Below are 6,310 nucleotides of genomic sequence, written 5' to 3'. Positions count from 1 at the left end.
TATACACTTCTACTTTTGCAGACTGAAGTCTATGGAATGTCTATAGACAAATGTATATAGATAGTCTATAGACATTCTATAGACTTCAGTCTACAAAAACAGAACTTTATAATCCGATACACTTTCTTCTATGACATTCTGCAGACATTTGTCAACAAACATGCATTTTCATTAATCTACAGACACTCTATAGACACAGACATTTTATAGACAAGTCTACAAAGAGTGTATAAGGCCATAACTCCATAGCGGCTACCTACTAGTTTTTTTTTTTTACAAGTTAGTTTACATTTTTCTTTACATGCGGTAGCAAAACGTTTTGAATGTATTTATGCATGTGCACCTGTTCCTTTTCATCTGCACTTATGCATTACCGTTAGCAGATTAATAATGCTCCTGAACCAGCTGTACTTTCATATATGTTGCATAAACAGAAAGAATTTATATAGTGTTGAATCATGCAGTGCAAAAAAAATAAAACAAATGCACCGGCAATGCATTAACCGTTTTTATTGCTCGATATAATATATGAATTCCTTAAATTCATGTCTTATGCTAATTATGGAAACAGATTACATATTTACACTACTCCTTGGCAAGCATGGTCGCCAGGCTGGCCTTGACCTTTGTGTCATTAGTCCCAAAGGTGCTGCAGGTGTATGCTGCAAATAAGTAGATGCAGCAATATGAGGCAAAAATAACAAGTGTGTATTCTTTGTATGTTCATTAAGCAGCTTAATATATTTGCTCAAACCATCTAAGTCAATACTTAATGCGGTTTAACTATGACTAAGGGCTGCTTGTCAATACAAATCAGTACCTTTATACAATGTTTTATTGCATGGTATGGTGAACAATTAAACAGTCACAACTGCTGCTCGTGCCAGCAACAGTATGTTCCCTTTTATGACAAGTTCATATATGATGCATTAATGTACTTATCCCAAATGGTCTCTATATTTATTGCTGAAACGTTACCCAGTTGTGCTGTCTGTACAATTTTTTGGCTGGTAGTTAAGTATGCCCGTGCAGAGGGATATTTTCAGAAGACGTGACTGGAATATTCACAGTATCATGCCTAAGATTGTAATTTATTTTGCTTAATACACATTTAAATGTCTTTCTCATACTTTTAAATGAATGGTCATTGGCCATAACTTCAACAGAAGGCAGATGGGTTGATTGTATTGATATGGTCACTTAATTTCTTACAGGTAATGAGGCCTCTTGGGCATGCTAACAGGTTTCCAAGTTAGGTATACCACATGAGCACCCGAAATACCACACGAGCACTTTGTGTCATGGCACGACAGATATGCACCTCCTAGGAAACAGAACTGATAAGATAGTTCGAATGAATTCTATCACAGTAAATTATTTAAGGTGCTTTGAAAGATGAAATTTTTTTCTAGGCTATCGAGGTTCAGGACGTTAACGCAAAAAAAACATATTGAGTAAGAAATGCCTTGTCAGTATGCTTGACTTTCTTTTTTTTTTCAATAAATAGGACCAATTTCCCTCAATTTTTATGAAGTGAAAGGTTTTAAAAATATATTTAACACAGAGATTCTCTGGTAACGTTGTATGACATATGACAAGACAGCATACCTATGTGGCCATTTTAAGATTTCCCGATCTTTTTCCAAGCCTTCCCTGGCTGTTTTCATGAAAATTTTCTGGCAATCTATGACGCCTGCAGCTTAAGTGCAATAAAAAAAATATTGTGGTTTAATGCTTGCCAAGTACTGCCAGTCCATAATATTTAGATAAAACGAATAACACGTCGGTCACTTGATATGTAGTATTAGATGCAACTGACTTGAATCCCTTGTTTAATAAAGCTGACAAGGGCTTCGGCAAGTTCCTAATTGATGGCCACACGAGTACAGCACGGAAGACACAGAGACACACGTAAAATAAATGCAACAATGTGAGCGAAAACTATACAATGAGATATTTTTACGGTTCAATAGTAGTTTTTTATATAATTTGCTCTCATCACTTATGCCTCTAGTTTAACTTTGTTTCTCTGACTAAAGACTACATGGCAATATTAATCAGTACCATTATGATGTTTCGTTATATTACAGTGTGATAAGCAGTTAGACAACCGTAATGGTCGCCGGTGCCAGCAACGGTACGTTTCCTTTCAAGACAGGTTCATGTGACACACAGTGTACTTATAAAAATAAAATAAATGCGAGAATCCCAAACGATTCCTATAATAATAATTGTTGAAACAAAGATACCCGGCTGGACTGTGCGCATTTTTCAGGTGTTAATGCAATATGCCCGTGCCGAACGAACATGCTCAGCATACTGACTGCACTTTTGAACAATCACGTTAACATTTGCAATTTATTTCCGTTTAGAACAGTCTGCAATGTCTCTTTTCTCATACTTCGAGATGAATACATTTGCCACACTTTCAGTAGAATGCACATGAATGGGGGCGTACTGATCAGGTTACTTAGCAACTAAAACATGTTACAATCTCTTAGGCGTGGTGATAAGGGTAGAACAAATGCAATGTCCACTGAATTATTTGAATAATCTGTGCGTTATATACTAAGAAAAGACCACCAAATTGATAATCTGGCTCTTTTTTTTTTTTGTACAGCGCATATAGTATGCAGTCTGTCCAAGACGACGGCACTACATGCAACAGTAATGAAAACCGGAACACTTATTACACACGACAAGGGCTTCATACCATGCACGACTGGCACAATGCGAATCTGCGCCAGCAGCTGCCTAGTGATTAAGAGCACGTAAACTGCATAACGCCGAAGCATCGAAAGGCGCTTAACGCTTTTCATATAGCTCGAAAGATAACTTCTGCTGCTAAACTGTTTAAAAAAAGAGACAAAAAAAAATCTTCCAACTACCGTCAAACGCAATGCCTTCAGTTTGAAACGTGTAAAGGTGCTTCCCGGAACGACTAATTTAGTGTTCTCCAATTTTTTCGGCTAAGTTGCGAAGCTGCAAGTGACTGAGCTTATCGCAGGTTTGATGCTCCAAAGCGTTTGTGGTTGCATATAAATAGATTGGGTGAATTAGAGATTTTTGCTTGATATTTCTTCAAGTCTCGTGTTTTGCTTGCGGTAACTTCCCAAAATTAACTTGCGGTAAGTTCCCAAACGATGCGAAAACGGCAGCGCACACACTGCTGATGCATGCCCCGCAAACACGGCCTTTCATTCGAGTACGTTAGCAGTTATTCAACTATACGTGTCTGTCTGAACATTCTTGATGCTAACACAATTTCGAGATATATACGTAAAGCGTGTCACGAGAATTTCACTAGACATGCGGCGCAGCATTCATCGCGGCCGGATCAAGCGCCACGAAATTAGATCTACCGCACTGGCTGCCCAACATACACAATGCACAACATACACAACATACACAACATACACAACATACAGTATCAAGTTAAAACATGGTGTACGTCCTTCTTTACGCACGTAAACTATAATGCTAAAATCAACAAGCCCGAGCGATCGCTCGCCGTAAAACATTCCGTATAGTAGAAGCGAGAACAAGAGCGCGTTATCAAACCATGTCAACGACAAACCGACACTATACCCGAGTCGCCTGCGCTACATGCAGCCGCTTCGCGCTAGGAGATGCGCTCACATAATCATGAGCTATTGACGCAAAACGTCTTTGCTAAAGCTTACCGTTCAGTGTAGTTGACGTGTGATGCCACAAAGATGACACGCATACACAGACACCGACGTTCAGGCATACACCGCACACCGGTACAACCGTTTACGTGCCTGGCGCACTCGTTGAGACGGCGCACCGCCGCGCATGCGCAAGAGCTCCGAGCATGCGCAGGAGCTCCGCGCGCGAGGGCGTGCGCGCTCGGAGGAGTGTGAGGGCCTTTTCCTCCTTCATTTTTTTTGTCTCTTTCTCTCTCTCTCTCTGCGCGCCATGCGCGCCGGAACGGGTGGCTTATTCATCTTTAACACCACTATTCATCTTTTTTCATGGACGAAGGAAATGCGCTGGTAGGTTGTATGACAAACGCTGTGGGCTATCGTATGAGACTGGAACGCTAACATGAATGCGCTGTTTGTAAAAGCCGTTACAGGGCCCTTCAGACGTTTCAGACGCATTATTGCCAGCGTCGATTAGTAATACAGCGTACTTGTAGCATATCTTCCAGCGTACCGCCAAATGTGATGCCCGCACGTATGTTAGTGCTAATTTTCTGTTCCGATGATAGGTCAAAGCAATCAGTACAGCATTAAGGTACTCATATGCGTGGCTGCGCAGGCATACCGCCGGCGAAATACTGGGTGGGCTCAGAGAATTTGGCACCTATTTTAAGTGAATGAGAAACTTTGATAGGTTTATAGCGCAGGATATCAGTCAACAAAAAACCGCCCGATGTTAGTGACGCAGCCGAGATATGAAGACAATGTGAAATGTATCCGAGAATCGGACGACACACAACGCGAAGACCACATGCGCGACATCGGTTCATCGCACATTCACAAAGTCCGCGTTGTCAGCTACAAACATTACGAGTGTATTTGCTGTTAGCTTGATGCCTGTTTGGAATCCACTTGTAGCTGAAGCTGGCGTTCATAACATCTATTATAACAATTGGATCGGCGTTTTGCTTACTTTATTCTACTGCCGCAAAAGTGATGCGACAACTGTGAAGACTGTCTTGGGATTGCCGAGAGCGGCTACGTAGATGATATCATGTGGTCAACAAATGCGGAGGTATACACTATGTGTATACTAATGTCTACAAATAGGCTCTACAGCAATCTCAGCAGTATACAACTTCAGTGGCTTATATCAAACGCAGCTACGTATTATCCACCGGTACCTGCGCTTGGTTACAGCGTACACGGGTTGGGCCCAGATTAACGATGTTTGTCTATTGTTAATCTATAGACATGCAAGACCACGACAACTCAGAGGAAGACCAGGTGGTGAATTCACCACCTGGTCTGCCGGCTTTCGCCACTTATTCACCACCTTTGCCACATCATCACCATCTGACCTTCACCACCTGGTCTTCGCGAAGTGTACGTCCGGGAAGCAGCCAGGTTTAGGGCCTTCGGGTGCCTGGAAGACCTTGGTGACTCGGACGGTGCCTGCTCCGCCGCGATCCTCGTTCGGGGCAGCTGCACCGAACGCAGACTAGCAGTCTGCACGGTTTGCCCGCCGCGCCGGAGTTGCGGTGCCGTCGTGCATGAACCAGTGCCATATCATCGCGTTCGCAGAGGGCGGGGGGTATGGGAACTCGGAATTACAAATTATCGACTTTCTTCTATACATATTCAATACACCGGGAGTAGAGAAAAAGAAATAGAAACCTTGTCGACTATATTGTCCATAATATAGAGAGTCTATAGACAAAGTATGGACAAAAATAAATAGAAACTGTATCGGCTTTCGTCTACAGGTAGTCCATATAGAGGGGAAATAGACAAAGAAGAAACAAACACCTTATTTTTTCTATAGACTGCAAGTAGATAAAAAGAAATTGAAATCTTATCGACTTTCGTCTATAGAAAGTCTATATACAAAGTATATGGACAAAAATAGATAGACACTGTATCGACTTTGGTCTAAAAGTAGCCCATAGAGGGGAAATAGACAAAAAGAAACAAACACCTTATCGATTTTTTCTATAGACCGTCTATAGACAGCGAGTAGACAAAAAGAAATCGAAACCTTATCGACTTTCGTCTATAGAAAGTCTATAAACAAAGTATGGACAAAAATAGATAGAGACTGTATCCACTTTCGTCTATAGGTAGTCCATAGAGGGGAAGTAGGCAAAAAAGAAACAAACACGTTATCGACTTTTTCCTATAGACCGTCTATAGACTGCGAGTAGACAAAAACAAATAGAAACCTTATCGACTTTCGTCTATAGAAAGTCTATAGACAAAGTATGGACAAAATGGATAGAAACTGTATCGACTTTCGCCTATAGGTAGTCCATAGAGGGGAAGTAGGCAAAAGAAACAAACACCTTATCGACTTTTTTCTATAGACCGTCTATAGACTGTGAGTAGACAAAAAGAAATAGAAACCTTATCGACTTTCGTCTATAGAAAGTCTATAGACAAAGTATGGACAAAATGGATAGAAACAGTATCGACTTTCGTCTATAGGTAGTCCATAGAGGGGAAGTAGACAGAAAGGAAACAAACACCTTAGCGACTTTTTTCTATAGACCGTCTGTAGACTACGAGTAGACACAAAGAAATAGAAAGCCTATCGACTTTCGTCTATAGAAAGTCTATAGACAAAGTATGGAAAATATAGATAGAGA

General features: G+C 41.0%; 1 long non-coding RNA gene across 1 annotated transcript; it reads right to left on the bottom strand.

Moving 5' to 3' along the window:
• Positions 1-490: 490 nt before the first annotated feature.
• LOC129385037 (uncharacterized) lies at positions 491-3,798 on the bottom strand. The gene is made up of 2 exons (XR_008612568.2): positions 3,684-3,798; positions 491-662 (listed from the first exon to the last, which is right to left on the bottom strand). It is a non-coding gene; the product is annotated as an uncharacterized lncRNA (long non-coding RNA).
• Between the last annotated feature and the right edge of the window lie 2,512 nt (positions 3,799-6,310).

Source organism: Dermacentor andersoni, chromosome 5, assembly GCF_023375885.2.
Source record: "Dermacentor andersoni chromosome 5, qqDerAnde1_hic_scaffold, whole genome shotgun sequence".
NCBI lineage: Eukaryota > Metazoa > Arthropoda > Arachnida > Ixodida > Ixodidae > Dermacentor > Dermacentor andersoni.
This window is presented reverse-complemented; position numbering and strand designations above follow the sequence as displayed.